This window comes from Myodes glareolus, chromosome 15, assembly GCF_982192425.1.
Source record: "Myodes glareolus chromosome 15, mMyoGla1.1, whole genome shotgun sequence".
Taxonomy (NCBI): domain Eukaryota; kingdom Metazoa; phylum Chordata; class Mammalia; order Rodentia; family Cricetidae; genus Myodes; species Myodes glareolus.
The window spans coordinates 41,242,720-41,259,657 of NC_142040.1; the positions used below are offsets into that span (position 1 = coordinate 41,242,720).

A 16,938-nucleotide genomic window follows, 5' to 3' on the forward strand; every position below is an offset into this window, starting at 1 on the left:
ATTAATTTTTTTCTACAAATTTTATCACAGTATGTTTGGGGAAGAAAAGAAAACTAAGATCACCCTTTGTGACTCAAAATGAATAGCTGTCAAAGAAAGAAAATGTGTAAGTTTTCACTCAGCACTGAAAACCTTCTTCTCAGTTCCAGCACCAGTCCCCTTTGGAAGCCTCAGCACCAGTTCACGACACCATGGGTGTATTTTTATCTTTTTCTTTTTGGTTTACCACACTTTAAAATACTTGCTGAAAGTTTGCCTGGCCTACTTGCTGGGTTCTGCATTGTTTTGATTTGACATTCACCACTTGGCTTCTTTATTGCTCCAGGCTGCCCTGTTATTCAGATACAATAGTTTTGGGGTTTTTTGTTTTGTTTTGTTTTGTTTGTTTGTTTTCTCAAATGAGAAGAGTGATCAAAGTTACGGGTAGGGTAGATGTTGCGTTCCCCACATGCTGCTTTTTTTTTTTTAAAGAAGTTTCTTATTTTGAAAAAAAAGGTGAGGATGGGAAGAACAGCCTTCTTAAAAGAAGCTGCATGCAGGGCAGTATAGCATGGCTTTCCTGGGGGCTAGACACATCATTTGCATATTGGTTCATTGTCCCAGCAGTAGAGTTGAAAACAGCTCATATTAAAATTAAATTTGATATTGTGAGTAGTAAGAACTGGGTCTTATTTATGTGTTAGTTTGTGTAAACATTTTAAATTTTACAGAACAAATCCATATTGAAGGGGCAGTATTGACCACTCATATCACACACACACACACACACACACACACACACACACACACACACACACACACAGCGCGACACAAGCACACACATGTGCACGCGTGCACACACACGGTTCAGGTTTATCTTTTGTTGTCTCTTTAACGTCCTATCAAAGCACTCAGTACTCAGAAAACATATTTTACAAACAGCACCCCCCACCCCGCACCGCGCAAGCTCCCTCTGTATTTTTTCCATACACTGCTGTTTTAGCTTTAAGGATTTGGATGATAAAAGAACTAATGGGACAAACAGTACGTTTTGCAATAAGGCTGAATTGAAGCACGTGTATTCCGTGACGTGGTCATAATGTGTTTTCCTCCCATATGCTACAGTTCCCATCAGGTGTCTAAGCCCTGGGCAGAGTCGGAGCTTCCATCGGTAGGCTCAGCTGGTTCCCGGTGACGCTGCTGTAGCCTCTGCTCTTTCCATGCTGACTCGCCTGCTTCTGGAACGGGGGGATGGGTATCCAGTCCCTCAACCTAGCAGGACTGAAGACAGCAAGAAAAAAACAAGTCAACTTCTTTGAAGAACTTCTGTCTTACTCCAGCATCCCTAATATAAGAAAATGAAACAAAACAAAAAACAAACAAACAACAACAAAAACCCTTCTCTTCACATTAAAAATTTGCGGGAATACAAAGTAAAATTCTCATAATGGTTTATCTGAGGTGGGAGAAAACTTCAAGCCAGCTTCTCAGGCCCTGTACTGTTAAGGCTCCCAAGCAACAGTGAGCCCAGTGGAGATATTGGATTTCTCTTTCCTAAATATTTATCTTAAAAGAGCCTTAAAGATGTTTCCTATTGTACATTTTGCCTTTGGGTAAAAAAGTGAACATGATGACTTCTTAAGATTCCCTTCAGTCTAGTAAGGGGTCTCACGGGCCACGCCAATTTTACTTCTAGCTCTTCTATTTTCAATCTTTAGAGATAGATGAAGCCTAGCATCTTTGGAGGCTTAATCACATTTCCTAGAAGTTTGGTTTAAAATAAAAATTGGCTTTGTTTTAACTCTGGAAATATTGTTATATAGGCCTTTGAAAATTTACATATTTAATTTTCAATTTTTTATGGCTAGTCTTGTATTTCTTTCTTGTGAATCTACTCCACATTTCAGTAATTAAACTGGAAAATAAACAAGTTATTAGATTTGTTTTAATAGACAATTGTTATATACAATATATGTTATATATGATAAAACATAATGTTGTTTTTAAAATAACCAAGCTAGTAAAGTAATGCACACTCAAAATAAAATACATAAATAGCATCACAAAGTATTTAAGTAAGGACAACTAGATATGTACATTTGATAAATGAATTTGAATAATCTGTCTATATAGAACTATATTTGCCAAAGTCAGACTTCTCTATGAAGAAGTACTAGACAACAATGTAATTAATTTTTTGCCTGTGATGCTGACAGTCAAAACCAGGAGCTTGCACATTATTGGCAGGTGTTCTATTACTTACCTGTGTTTCCTGTTCTAGTATGTGTGTTTTTAATGATCTTGGTTCACAGTTCATTCATTACTTTGAATATCTATAATCTTCCTGATTCTTGAGACAGACAGACAGGCAGACAGGCAGCCAGGCAGGCAGATAGACAGACAGACAGAGGAGAAGAGTTGCCTTTCTTGTTCAATTGAATCTTCATTTTAGCTCAATTACTTTGGTTGGTATAGTGGGCTGAATGATGCCCTACCCTCCATAAGTCCACATCCAAATCCCTGAAATCTATGGCTAGAATTTTCTATTGCAAAGGGTGAATATTGCCTTATATGGAAAAATACATACTTAAGTTTCAGAAAGGGAGAGTACAGTTTGCTCTGGGACATTCAGGTGAGACTGAAACGGAATCTCATATATTCTTGTAAGATAAGGGGCAAAGGAAATTTTGGAGGAGACACACAGAAGAGAAGTGATGTGGAGCAGGGGTCAGAGATTGGAGTGTTGTGGCCATGAGCCAGGGATGTCCTGCTGGAAGTTCCCAGAAGACAGAAGAAGTAAGAAAGGAATTTACTCTTCAGTCCCCTGAGAGAATGTTGCCCTGGCAACATCTTGATTTCAGACTTTTGGCCTCCAGAAATATGAGAGAATGAAGCTCTGCTGTTCCAGGCCACCACACTGTGGCAATTTGATATTTAAATCTCAGGAAGTAAATACAATAGGTTAAAAAAGAGAATTATATGGTAAAACCAGTGAGAGTGTTTCCCTATATATTAAAAATCATGAAATGCATATTTCACTTTGGCTTTAATCGCTAATTCCTTCATCAGAGACACATTTATTGATTGATCGGATTGATAATGAAATTGGAAGAAGATGAAGACCAGAGTAGAAAAGTGAGGGGAGAACCCTTGTCAAGGCCATTGCAATGTTTTAGAAGAGAAAAAGAAATCATGATTTGAAAAGAGGTAGTGGTAGAGGGTGAACACTGAACAGATACAGGTGATGGGGCTTCGCAGATGCTCAGTGGTTGGTGGTGGGTGGCTTCAGGGAACGGAGGTGGGGACAATTCATGAGGAATAGGTAACCATGCCATTCACTGAGCTACAAAATGGTAGAGGAATAAAAAAAAAAAGGTATGGAGGGAAAATAAAGACCTCAACTAGGATTAAAGTACCCGTGAATCAGGGAAAGACAAATGTCCAGGAGGCTGTGAGGTATATGGGCTGAGAACTTAGGGTGGAGAAGTTGACCGGAGTAGGAATCAGCCAGCTGTTACCTTATTGAAGTGGTTGACTTGAACAAAACTTTTTAAGGCAGTGTGTGGGGGACAGAAAGAGCAAAACTTAAGGCATAACCCCAAAGGGCAATATTTGTGGGATGCCTAAAGAAAGTTCGTTTCTCAAAGGCGACAAGGAGTTGACCCTGGACAATCAGGCAATGACTCTGAAGGACAAAATAATTCAAAAATAAAAAGCCCTGGCATGTTACTTTTATTATTTTGTCTCTCTGTTTTACAGAGGTCTCAAATGTTTAGTAAAACAGAGGCTCCAGGGGCTAGACACTGTTTAGGTTTCTCTTTCAAACTGAACTTGGCAGCTAAGAAGCAGTGCAGTGCATGGCTAAAGTCCAGCTGTTAGCACCTCTGGAAGCTGCCCTAACTTGCAGAGTTCTTCCTGGGCAATGCCAGCCAAAGATGGATAGAAACACCAAGTGAGACATTTCTTCTCCCCAACCCAAGTCCTGCTGGACTAAGTTAGAGAGTTCCCAGATCTTGAGCACCATAGAAAGCCTTTCAACCGCAAATCTTGCTTCCTCCTCTGTAACATGAGGGGGCCTGCTTGTTGGGGTTTTTGTCCTGCCCAGTACCCCACAGCCAGCAAGCCCAAAGAAAACCACACAAAGATCTCTATTAGTTATAAAGCTGATTGGCCCTTTAGGTCTAGCCTCTTACTAGCTAATGTTCACATCTTGATTAACCCATTTTTCTGATCTATTTTAGCCATGTGGCTCAGTACCTTTTTCAGTGGGGCAGATCACATCCTGCTGCTTTGGTGATCTCGGCAGGAGTGGGAGGAATCAACTTCCTCCTCCCCAGAATTCTCCTGCTCTCCTTGCATCATTTCCACTTCCTGTCTGGTTTTCCTGCCTACACCTCCTGCCTGGCCAATCAGCGTTTTATTTAGAACATGATTGACAGAATACTGACAATTCTCCCGCACCACTCCTCATTTTCTGCTTTCCAGACAAAGCTCTTGCTCTTGGTCTGTGTGCCATAGTGTTCGAACACGAACAGCTTCCATGGAGTTAGGGGAATTTCCAGAGTACGTGCACAGTAAAGTCCAAGGCATCTGATGAGAAGAGGGAGAGGAGGCTAGACGATCACCTGCACAAAGAGGCCTTCTTTTGTAAGATGGGACGAGCGTAGCCCAGCTAAGTCTGGTAACTTGGAAGAAGAGAAAAAGAGCCAGATAGGGTGTCAGGATGGCCCTATATCTCAGTAGCAGGGTGCCTGCCTAGCGTAGGTGAGGTCCCAGGCTCAATCCTTGGTACGGCAAAACACAAAAACAGCTTTGAAAATAGTGTGTTGTTGACTCAGAGATAGAGAGGTTTATAGAAAAGTCTGGAAAGTGCCTTTAATCCCAGCACTTGGGAGACATAAGCAGGTGGATCTCTATGAGTTCAAGGCCAGCCTGGAATATATCTCAAGTTTCAGGCCAGCTAGGGCTACATAGTGAGTCTTCACTAAATAATTAATTAATTTAAAAATAGGGTTAAATATATATAAAGGCATATTCAAACTCATAGAGTAAATGATGGATTATTCATTAATTGGCATTTTACAATTGGCTAATTATTTAGAAAAGATATTAAACGCTTACTTTTAGAACCGTCAAACTTTTATGTAAATCAAAGAGTTAAAGGTTGAACAACTTGTATAAAATGTGTGTATATATTTCATAATTTGGAAACTACTACAGGAATTAGAAATTCTATTAAACTTTAAAGCATCTTTATGGTAAACTGGGCGGTGGTGGCCCATGTCTTTAATCTCAGCACTCAGGGAGGCAGAGACAGGAGGATCTCTGTGAGTACGAGACCAGTCTGGTCTACAGAGTGAGCTCCAGAATAGCCAGAGATATGCAGAGAAACCCTGTCTCCAAAAACCAAAACCAAAACCAAAAATAAAAAACATCTTTATGGCAATGAGTCCTTTCTACAAACTGAAAGATTCATGAAAAATTTACAATACATGGTAAAATAATAATAATAGTAATAATGTATAAGTGAGTGAATCGATAAGGAAAATCTATAGAAAATAGTCATCTTTGATAGGTGATTGGTATATGTAAAAACAGTTTGAAAAAGAATAGAAATATGACTACAAGATCTTATCAGATGGAAAGGAGCTAAGTGTATAGTGATTCCAAATTGACAAACACAGGATACTGAAAAAATAGAACATGGATAATAAAAATAAAACTGTGAGTAGCAATTTATAGCAGGTGTTGGTGCTAGTATTTAAGGCTGTCTCTTTTTTCTTTCCTTCTTTTTTTTCAAGACAGGGTTTCTCTGTGTAGTCCTGACTGTCCTGAAACTCCCTCTGTAGGCCAGACTGGCCGTAAACTCAGAGATCTACTTTCTACCTCCAGAATGCTGGGATTAAAGGTGTGCACCACCACACATAGCTCAAGTTCTGAATTTATTAGTGACTATATTATATTCTCCTTTAGAGCTCAGGGCCTCTCTACTCTGTATGCTGAAATCTTTTCTTTGAATATCAAAAGTCAGATCTCATGAACTCATATTTATAGAAATTCAGCACAAGTCATGCTGCAACAGCCAAAAAAAAAAAAAAAAACCCACAGTGGATGGGGACTCCCCATTGGGCAGGAAGAAAAGGGAAAAACAAAAAGTGATGGAGAAGAGGGCATAGAGTAGGAAGGATTGCAGAGAGAAGAAAGCAGTGATGGGTTTCTGGATTGAGGATTTGGTAAGCCATCATTCTGGGACCTTGGTCAAAGCAAGAGAATGGCAAGATGATAATAACCATAGTTTAGGAGGGAATCTGAGGAGCTCCAGGCTTCTATTCTGTTTTTCTGATGTATCATCTTAGCTCAGGAACAGGGAGCAACCTAAGGAGATTGGCCTGGAATAATGTAGGCAGTTTAGGCAGAAAGTAGAGATGCTGCAAGCACTGGTAGATAAACGTAGCTTGAGATGGACCAGGAAAGCTGGAGCTAGTAAGGACGTTACAAGTGGAGGCCTCAGTGGAGAAGCTGGTTCCCACCGGTGACATCACTATGCAGAAAATGAGCTTCCTTTGTAGAACCAGTGTCAGTTGTGGAGGGAACAGATAAACCAGTTGCTCTGCATTAGAGACAAAGTACCTGGGGTGCTGGCCAGTGGAAATACAGTGCAAGATGCACATGCAATTCAAAATTGTCTGCTAGCCACATTTACCAGGTTAAAAGACGTGAAATCAATTTTTAACGCTTAGTATTTTCTTTAGCCAAGTGTATTAAAATATTTTAACTTCCACCAATAGTCACCATAGAAATATTAATACTCTGTGTACTAATTATTGTGACTAATCAATGCAATATTTTGTGTTCTTCCTCTAGGTGAAGTCTCTGAAATCTAGTGTGCAATTTCTGCTGATAGTGCCTATTTATCTGGGTTACCCACTTTCCAGTCCTAGATGCCCACAGGCGATCAGTGTCTACTGCGTTGAATAACACAAAGCAGGAGACCGCACACAGGCCAAAAACACTTTTCATTGCCACCATCGTAACCACATGCAAGCCTTTGTCCCCACTCAGAAGCAGGATTAACAAAAGAGAAGACCGTCTATCCACGAGGAATATCTTTATTGAGTTAAAATTATGACTTGATTAAGAAACTTTTAGATAAAAGGGGTAGTTAATTTTAAGGAGGCACTACACTCTTCTTCAATCATCACTGGCAATAAGAACTCAAGGACAAAGTCAGATTATTAAAAATAATGTATAATTATTCTGACCTATCTAAGTAATACTAAATATTTCAATCCATATTGCAAAAGCTAGAATTGTTTTTTACTGTGGGAAAGTCTTTCAATTACTAAGTATATTGCTTAATTAAGTCATTGTGCCTTCCACTGCCAGGCATGAGATTAATTTTTAAAAATTGCTTTTTGCTTTAATCGAATCAACAGGGTAGTTTGTAATGATCCAATTAAAAAATTAAAGTATCCAAATGTAGACACTTTAATCTAGTCATATGTGTTAGCTTGTGGATAGAGATATCAAAAGAAGAATTCTGACAATCAGTAGAAAATTTTAAGGAATTACAATTTAGCCATTGGGCCAGCAGTTTTGTTTCCATTCTCAAATATGTTGAACCAAGAAATAATCCCTACTTTATTTTCTTTCTTCATTTTTCACAAAGCCACAGGTCATTCATCCTTGGGAGCAGCCAAAGACGGATCATTGTCCCTGTGTGCCTCAGATTGCCATATGCAATTGTTTTTCACTAGTTTCTGGAAGATGTCGAATTTCCACAGGCACCTTAGCTTTAAAAATAATGCTTGTAATTGACTCTTTTGAATCACTTCAAATTCCTCAGCACAAACACACACACACACGCACACATACACACACCACACACAGAGACATGTACACACACAGCAAACAGACACACAATACCAAACTCACATCCAAATATACACATGCACACATGTGAAACTTTAGGACACCATATTTAAGAAACATCAGTAGTTCTATTCAGAACAGTGTTTAGGGAAGTATGGTTCTAGTACTCTGAGGTCACTTTAGCCCTTCTGGCACATTGTAAGACAATAAAGATATCTAAAGAAAGTGATAGCCCCGGTCTGATTTCGAATGGCTTTAGAGAACCTTGAGTTTATCGTGTTTTAATTATGACCCGTTAACATTTGCCAAATGCATCGTTGTTCCTCCTGTCTTTCTGTCTTGAGAATATTTGTATTAGTATTCTGCCATCTAAATGATCTTTGTGGGCTGGAGACGTAGCTCACTGGGACAGACAGCGCTGTTCAGTATGTGTGAGGCTCTGAGTTCTACCCACAGCATTGCAAAGATAAAATATTTTTTATAAACTTTGTTGAGGTATTTGTGCTAGATAATTATTTAGCCAAAATCCTACTTTACTTTAACGAAGGAATTCAGTTAAAAGATCCTTTTAGGTACTTGAAAAGAATGTTGCATTTACATTTAGTAATCATGATTTCTACTGATCCACAGACTTAAATCTTCTAAGAGGCTTCAAAGAATGATTTTATCTGAATTATTTCCTTATGTCTAGTTCCATTGAAAGTAAATGTAAATCAGAGGATTAGCCAGGAATATGATAATTCATAGAACTGAAGATTTATATACAAAGTCTGTGTAAAGATTAGTTACGTTCAAACTGAGTGTAACTATTCACTTAATAAACATTCATAGAGGATTTTCTATATGCCACATATTGTAGGCGAACTGTAATGAAAAATAGAGAAATTTAGTATCCAGCGGATGCTCATGCACTGACAGAAGAGGAGAGATGAACTTACTCCTATATGAGCTGACCAGAGGTATGCAGTGGGTGCCAATATTCTTTGGGGTGGTGGCAGATAAAAATGCTGATTTTTTTTCCCTTTGCTTTACTCCATATTAAAGAGAAGTTGGGTCTGATTTTACATGCCACAATACTTAGTGCCTTGACAACGGAAGCATAGAATCCCAAATTCTTGACTGGTTGTGTGTTGAAAGTGTGGCTAGCTTGAAGGTTTTTGTTTTGTATGTTTTTTATTTTTTATTTATTTATTATTTTTTTTGACTTTTTTGAGACAGGGATTCTCTGTGTAGCCCTGCCTGTCCTGGAGTTTGACTGTAGGCCAGGCTGGCATCAAACTCACAGAGATCCACCTGCCTTTGTCTCCTGAGTACTGGGATTAAAGGCGAGCCCTGAGCGCTGAGATACCACTTGATTTGGAATGTGTTCCCAGTTTGTCGCTATCTATCCGCTTACTCAGACCCCTCGCTCAGTTTCTCTCTTTGTCTCTGTGTCTCTGCCTCTCTCCCTCCATCTTACTCTCTCTATGTGTGTACGTGTACTCATGGGCAGGCGTGCCATAGTGCTCTCTCCCTCCATCTTACTCTCTCTATGTGTGTATGTGTACTCATGGGCAGGCGTGCCATAGTGCTCTCTCCCTCCATCTTACTCTCTCTATGTGTGTATGTGTACTCATGGGCAGGCGTGCCATAGTGCACCAGTGGAGGTCAGTGGACTATTCTAGGGCGTTCGTTCTCTGCTGCCACCATGTAGGGTCTGAGCATCAAACTCAGGTCTTAAGTTCTTTGCAATGCCTCTACTGACCGAACCATTCTATTCTTAGAAGTTTCCTTCTTTTTCCTTTAGGCACAAGTAACCTCTCTTTTAAGACAGAGTCATAGCATTTCATACACTTGTTAAAATAGAACTGATGCTGTAATTGTTTATAATTTTGTCTGTCTCTCATAGGGCTGAGGATATTACCTAACCTCACAAAATTGAATCCATCTACTTCTTTTTGGTTTTGTTTATTTATTTGTGTGTGTGTATGTATGTATGTATGTATGCTTGTGTCCATGTGTGAATACAAATCTCCATGATACATATGCAGAAATCAGAAGGCAAATTGTGGGAGTCAGTTTTCTTTTTCTACCGTGTGGTTTAAAATTTGCACATCCTTCTCTGGGAACTAGACCCACTTAAGGTTTTTCTGGGTGGGTAACGACAAAGGAAAGTCGAACCACATAAAATAACGAGGACAGTCTCTTTCCTGCACTCACTGTTGCATTCATTCATCCTCTTGCACTAAGACAGAGACTCAGGAGAGATCCATCACCTCTTCGTGAAGCTCACATTGTGAGGGAGGGGGATGAATATAAGCATAAATAGTTAAACAAGTAGATTTTTAAAAGTGTATATATAATACATTTGGAGACGAGCTCTCGTAGGGCCGCAGGCCAGCCTTGGGTACCAGAGAATAAACTTGAACTTCTGATCATCCTGTTTCTACCTCCTGGGACTATGGGCGTGTGCTGTGTTGCGACCCTGCTTTGCCATCCCTTGGGAGGGGGGTGAGAAGGCGCAGAGTCAAAGTCACACAGACACCGGGAGTCGGGTGAGTAGCAGAGCAGGCTGCAGACTCATTTATTACGGAAGTTGGGCCTGCCTATATACCCCCTCCCAAGCTCCCACTGGCTCAGGCAGCTGACTGTATTGGGTTATTCTTCCCTCCTTGGCATTTCTGGTCAGGTGTCTCTGCATCAGCAGTCTCCGGGTATAGCAGCCCACCTTATTTTGGCTCAAGGGAGAAAGAGCCTGCTCAGCATGCACATACAGGCTAGTTTGGGCAGGGCAACTGCGGCTTTGGTAGGCTGGCTGGCAATTTCTCCTACAGTGATGCACACCTGGTCTTATATGGATCTGACTCCTGGCTTCCTGAATGCTAGGCAAACACTCTACCAACTGAACAACATCTGCAGGCCCATGAATATATGTGTCTTATAGTCTACTGTAAACCCTTTGAAGGGAAAAAGAATGATGGAGTGTAGAACTCTAATTAAGAACTCTAGTTGTTCTTAATAATAAATTTCCAAAGTCAGATACAGGGGTTAATGTTGAAAGACCAGTGAAGCAGATCAGTCAACCACTGAGCGTTCTTACATCCTACCAAAGCTTAGACCAAAGGGGCCGTTCTATCTCTATGAAACCTCAGATTGCTGCTGCCTCTACAAAGATCTGATATTGCATTTGTATCTCCCAATCCTCAGACTGCCCTGAGCTTGGGTCCCCTCCTGCCTTATATTCTTCTCTCCAGCCAGTCATATCCCTCTTGTCTCCACTTCTCTATGCTGGGATTAAACGCCACCTTTGTGTGAGCTCTATTTTTCTTTTAGTCAGATTAAATCTCAGAATGGCCTTGAACTCACAGAGATCTGCTTGTCTCTGCTTCCCTACTGCTGGGATTAAAGGTGTGCACCACCACTGCCTGGCATTTGTCATTGGGTTTGTAAGAAGTCAACTTCAAAGCCTATCAGGATTTAGGATTTTTCCAACTTTAATACTCCCTAAAATTCTGTGTCTTCTGGACTGTACCAGTAGCACTAACAGTGTGTGCTTCAAGTTAACTCATGAGATAAACACATTTCAAGGAACAAACAGTCCTGCTTGCTTGTTGGGTGAGTCCATGATATTGGTCTACTCAGCAGTTTGTGGTCTTGGTTTAGATTTTGACATTGCATTATTCTTAATGGTTAGATAATTGTGTATACTTGGGGTTCCTGGATAATACAAATTTATCATTTACTCTTAAACATCAGGAACTTTCATTGCCAATCAGATATTTTCAAAGGTTTTTTGATTCAGTTTCTTCCTTGCTCTAAGCAGTCCTTCTCTGCTTGGCTGTCCGTCAGATTTTTCTTCCCCTCTTAAATTGGCTTCCAGGTCTCATGTTCTTTTGTTCTCTTATTTCCAACCTGCCTGACATTTTCTTCTTCTTTTCATTATTCGACCCAGCCCTTCCAGGGCGCTTCTCCTTGGGTTTAGAGTGTCTTCTTTCTTCTATGCTTAGACCACATATGCATTTCGGATCTGTGATTGGAACGGGACTTGTGTACTTTTCTGTGTAACTTTATATGGACTGTCTCCTTTCCCTCCCTACCGCACCCTGCTTCAGCAATATGAAGCAGTTGGTTTTTATTCTGACTGAGCTTGTATGGCCTCGCCTGTCAGCACCTCCCTCTTCGAGGTTGATTTTGCTAAATTATATAGTATTTTTATTCTGGTCAAGAGAACAGTCTGGCCCTGCTTTAAATACGGTAATTATGGCTCTGTGAGGATCTTCCCAGAGAACTTGTACCAAATCTTCTCTTTAGTGTGCACAAATCCTTCCTCTGGCCTGTGCTCTCGACACGGCTCCCTGGAAGAGCCCAAAGAACAAGTAGTGTTAGACTTCGGTTCATCTCAAACTGCTTCTTCTTGCAACTGCACATGAGTGTGGGTTCTTCTACCATTTTGACTTATTTTTTAAAGTTATAAATTAAAAACTTAACAAAATAATTGGTGACCTTGCAAATAATATTTTGAAAGGATTACTTTATGTATTGACCTTTTCTGTTTTAAAGGTCTATATAATTTGGGTATTTGGATCATCATGTATTTCATTATGGTATTTCTATTAATCTGTGATACCCTTCTTTCATATATACAACTCGAAAGAAGTGCTTATGTTTAAAAGTATTTACGCTAAATTTGAAAACCTTTTTTTTGGAAACAAGTTCTTGCTCTATAGTCTTGGCTGGCCTTACTTGACCTTAAATTCTTGGCAATCTTCCCACCTCTCTCAGCCTACTGAATACAAGGATTACAGGTATCTGCTACCATGCTCCCTTGATGTTCTTGTTTTTTAATTAATATGTTTATGCTTACTTATGGGGCACAGTATTACAACCCAATACATGTTTATGGTGCCTAATAATCAAACCAGAGCAATTAGCATTTCCATCTCATTAAAAGCTACTTCTACATATCAAATCTCTCCAAACTCTTTCCTACTTGTTTTAAATTCATAATTAATTGTTGTAGACTATACTACCATATGTGCTATAGGCAATTACAACTAATTTTCACGTGTCTATTTTGATCTTCTTTATTTAAATAATCACACTTTAAATATAATTATGCTTTAAATAGCCTCATTTCTCATCACAGTGCAAATATTATACTTTTATAAGTTTATGAAGAAAGAGAATGAAATGTGCTTTGTTTACAAATGATATGTCTGTGTGCCTAATCCCCCAATTTTGAGGAGCAAGTAGAGTGTTCCAAGAGAGGGAGAGTGAGTGTTCAATCGAGAGAGAACCATTTCCAAGAATGTAATTTTTTTACTTGATTTTATAACTTAAGTGAACACAATGAATTTTGAAGCCATAGGCATTAAATAACAACAAGCAACGCTCTTTTCTTTAAATCCTGTTAGTGTGGTGGGCAAAACTGTAAGATGGCACATTTTCATCTGTTTGGGCAGCTGTAACAAATTGTCATGGACTTACTGGCTTAATTAAACAGTTACTAGTATTCTGTGATCTGGAAGTCTAAGATCAGGCGTCAACCTCTAAAGGGTTCTGTTGTGGACAACTAACTTTTCAATGCATTTTCAACAGTGGCAGGAGGATGAGAGAGCGTTCCTGGGTCTCAAATGAGAAGGACTCTAATTCCATTCATAAGAACTCAGGACCCGATAAAGAAAAAAAAAAAGAAAAAAAAAAAAAGAACTCAGGACCCGGTCGCGTCCGAAAGCCCCACCTCTTCAACATTAATTGAGGCAAAGGAAGTAAGTGTTCAACCTGTTGCAGTCTTAACGTGTCCTGGCCTTTGGTAGCATAAGCCTTCTCCGAGGTCTTCAGGCAAACTCTGAAAGAAGATTGGACATTTCACCTACTTCCTAAATCCGTTGTTATGAGGGAAATTATCAAGACTAGTATGACCTAGTGCCTCACGCTGTTTTCATCTGGTCTTGGTGTCAGAGACAAGCAGAGTTTGAGTTCTAAAGAACCCATCAGCCCTGGAGAGTCTGGCTGGATGTGAGTGTGGAAGGGGCTCTGTGGCAAGGAAGCAGCCAGCAGCCTCTGACTCACCGGCAGCAAAAGACTGGATCCCAGGCCACGGGGCTTCTACCCCAGCCCCCCACCCCCAACCCCCGCCCCAGCTCCGGATGAGTGCGCACGCGCAGCAACACCTTGCTGGCAGCCTTGTGAGAACGTCAGGACAGAACTCCACTGTGCCATTCCTGAACTTCTGACTTTCAGAATGGAGACGGTAAGTGGGGTTGCTTCAGTTGCTGAATTTGTACTTTGTTATCTTCAATCAGCACCACAGTACTGATTACACTTTTTTTTTTTAAAGAATTTACACAGATTTCTAAGAAATATCTCGCAAACATAGTTCCAATGTCATTTGAGGGACAAGAAAACAGAAAAATACTTTTATATCTTAATAACACACGGTTACAATATTTCTTACTACACATCCGCTTTATGGATTTAAGAAAACCTTTCAGATAATGTGTTTTACAAAATATAATTTTGAATTACTTTTCTAGCTTTTTTCCTCTACATCTGAGGGGGTTGTGTGAAACCTCTCCACCCCCCTTTTCTTTGACTTGCTCTAAGAGATAATTCTTTTTTTTTCTTTTTCTTTTTTAAATTCACTTTTCATACCAACCACAGTTCCATCCTTCCTCTCCTCCAGCTCTTCCCCAACCTCTCCTCTACCCCACAGCCCAGGACACTCCTCAGAAAGGATAAGGCCTCCCATGGGGAGTCTGTTAACAAAGTCTGGCACATCAAGTTGAGGCAGGATCAAGCCGTTTCCCACTGCATCAAGGCTGAGCAAGTCATCCCACCATAGGGAATGGGTTCCAAAAAGCCAGCTCATGCACCAGGGACTGATCCTGGTCTCACTGCCAGGGGTTCAACAAGCCACATGCCTGTCACCATTTGCAGAAGACCTAGCTCAGTCCCACGCAGGCTCCCCAGCTGTGGGTGCAGAGTCCATAGGCTCCCAAGAGCTCAAGTCATCTGTCTCTGATCTTGACGCCCCGCCCCCGACCTTGTTCATATAATCCTTCCTTCCCCTCTTCAACTGGACTCCAGGAGCTTGACCCAGTGCCTGGCTGTGGTTCTTTGCGTCTGCTTCCATCAGTTACCGAATGTAGGCTCTATGATGAAAAATCAAGGTAGTCGCGCCAATCTGATTATAGGGGAAGGCCAGTTGAGGCACTCTCTCCACTACCGCTGGGAGTCTTAGCTAGGGTCATCCTTGTGGATTCCTGGGAATTTCCCTAGCACCAGGTCACTTCCTAACCCCATAACTGCTCCCTCTATCAAGATAATTCTTTCATTGTTCTCCCACTCCATCCCTCCCCCATCTTGACCATCCGGACCCCTTATGTTCTCACTCCCCTTTCTCTCTCCTCTGTTACCCGCCCCCCAGTTTGTCCAGCAGATCTTGTCTATTTCCCCTTCCCAGGGTGATCTGTGCATCCCTTTTAGGGTCCTCCTTGTTATCTTGCTTCTTTGGGACTGCAAATTGTAGCCTGGCTATTCTTTGCTTTATATCTAGTAGTATCCATTTATGAGTGTGTACATACTGTATTTGTCGTTCTGTGTCTGGGTTTACCTCACTCAGAATGATTTTTTTTTCTAGTTCCATCCATTTGCCTGCAAGTTTCATGGTATCATTGGTTTTTACAGCTGAGTAATACTCCATTGTGTAGATGTACAACATTTTCTTTATCCATTCTTCAGTTCAGGGGCATTTAGCTTGTTTCAGGTTCTGGCTATTACAAATAATGCTGCTATGAACATAGTTGAGCAAGTGTCCTTGTGGTATAATTGAGCATCCTTTGGGCATATGCGCAAGAGTGGTATTGTTGGGTCCTGAGGTAGAGAGAATCCCAATTTTCTGGAAAACCATCATACTAATTTACAAAGTGGCTGTACAAGTTTGCATTCCCACCAGGAATGGAGGAGTGTTCCTGTTACTCCACATCCTCTTCAACATAAGCTGCCATCAGTGTTTCTGATCATAGCCATTCTGACTGGTGTAAGATAGTATCTCAGAGTTTTTTGATTTGCATTTCCCTGATAGCAAAGGATGTTGAGCCATTCCAATTCCTTGTCTTTTGGTCATTTGAGATTCATCTGTGGAGAATTCTCTGTTTAGATTTGTCCCTCATTTTTAAATGGAGTATTTGGTATTTTGATGTCTAGTTTCTTGAGTTCTTTATATATTTTGGAGATCAGCTCTCTGTCAGATGTGGGGTTGGGAAAGATCTTCTCCCATTCTGTAGGCCTTTTTGTCTTATTTACAATGTCTTTTGCCTTACAGAAGCTTTTTAGTTTCAGGAGGTCCCATTTATGGGTGGTTGCTTTCAGTGTTTGTGCTACTGTTGCTACAATGAGGAAGTTCTTTCCTGTGTCAATGCATTCAAGGGTGCTTCCCACTTTCTCTTCTACAGGTTCACTGTAACTGGATTTATGTTGAGGTCTTTGATTCACTTAGACTGGAGTTTTGTGTGTGAAAATAGGTATGGGTCTCTTTGCATTCTTCTACGTGTTGACATCCAGTTATGCCAGCACCATTTGTTGAAGATGCTTTCTTTTTTCCACTGTACAATTTTTGGCTTCTTTGTCAAAAATCAGCTGCTCATGGGTGTATATTAATGTCAGGGTCTTCAATTTAATATCATTGGTCCACATGCCTGTTTTTATGCTAATACCAAGCTGTTTTTATTACTATAGCTTTACAGAAGAGTTTGAAGTCTGAGATGGTGATGCCTCCAAAAGTTCCTTTATTCTACAGGATTGTTTTAGCTATTCTGGGTTTTTTATTTTTCCATATGAGGTTGAGTATTGTTCTTTTGAGGTCTGTGAAGAATTGTGTTGGGACTTTGATGGGGATTGCATTGACTGTATAGACTGCTTTTGGTAAGATTTTCATTTTTATTATGTTGATTCTACCTATGCAAGACCATGGGAGATTTTTCCAATTTCTAATATTTTCTTCAACTTCTTTCTTCAAAGACTTAAAGTTCTTAACATACAGGTCTTTCACGTGTTTGGTTAGAGTTACCCCCAAGACATTTTATTTTATTTGTGGCTATTGTAAAT

The 16,938-nt window shown here is 40.3% G+C and overlaps 1 long non-coding RNA gene across 1 annotated transcript; it reads right to left on the minus strand.

Annotated features, from left to right (window-relative positions):
- Positions 1–1,042: 1,042 nt before the first annotated feature.
- Positions 1,043–4,316, minus strand: LOC148119680 (uncharacterized). Its single transcript, XR_015735040.1, has 2 exons — positions 4,237–4,316; positions 1,043–1,260 (listed from the first exon to the last, which is right to left on the minus strand). It is a non-coding gene; the product is annotated as an uncharacterized LOC148119680 (long non-coding RNA).
- Between the last annotated feature and the right edge of the window lie 12,622 nt (positions 4,317–16,938).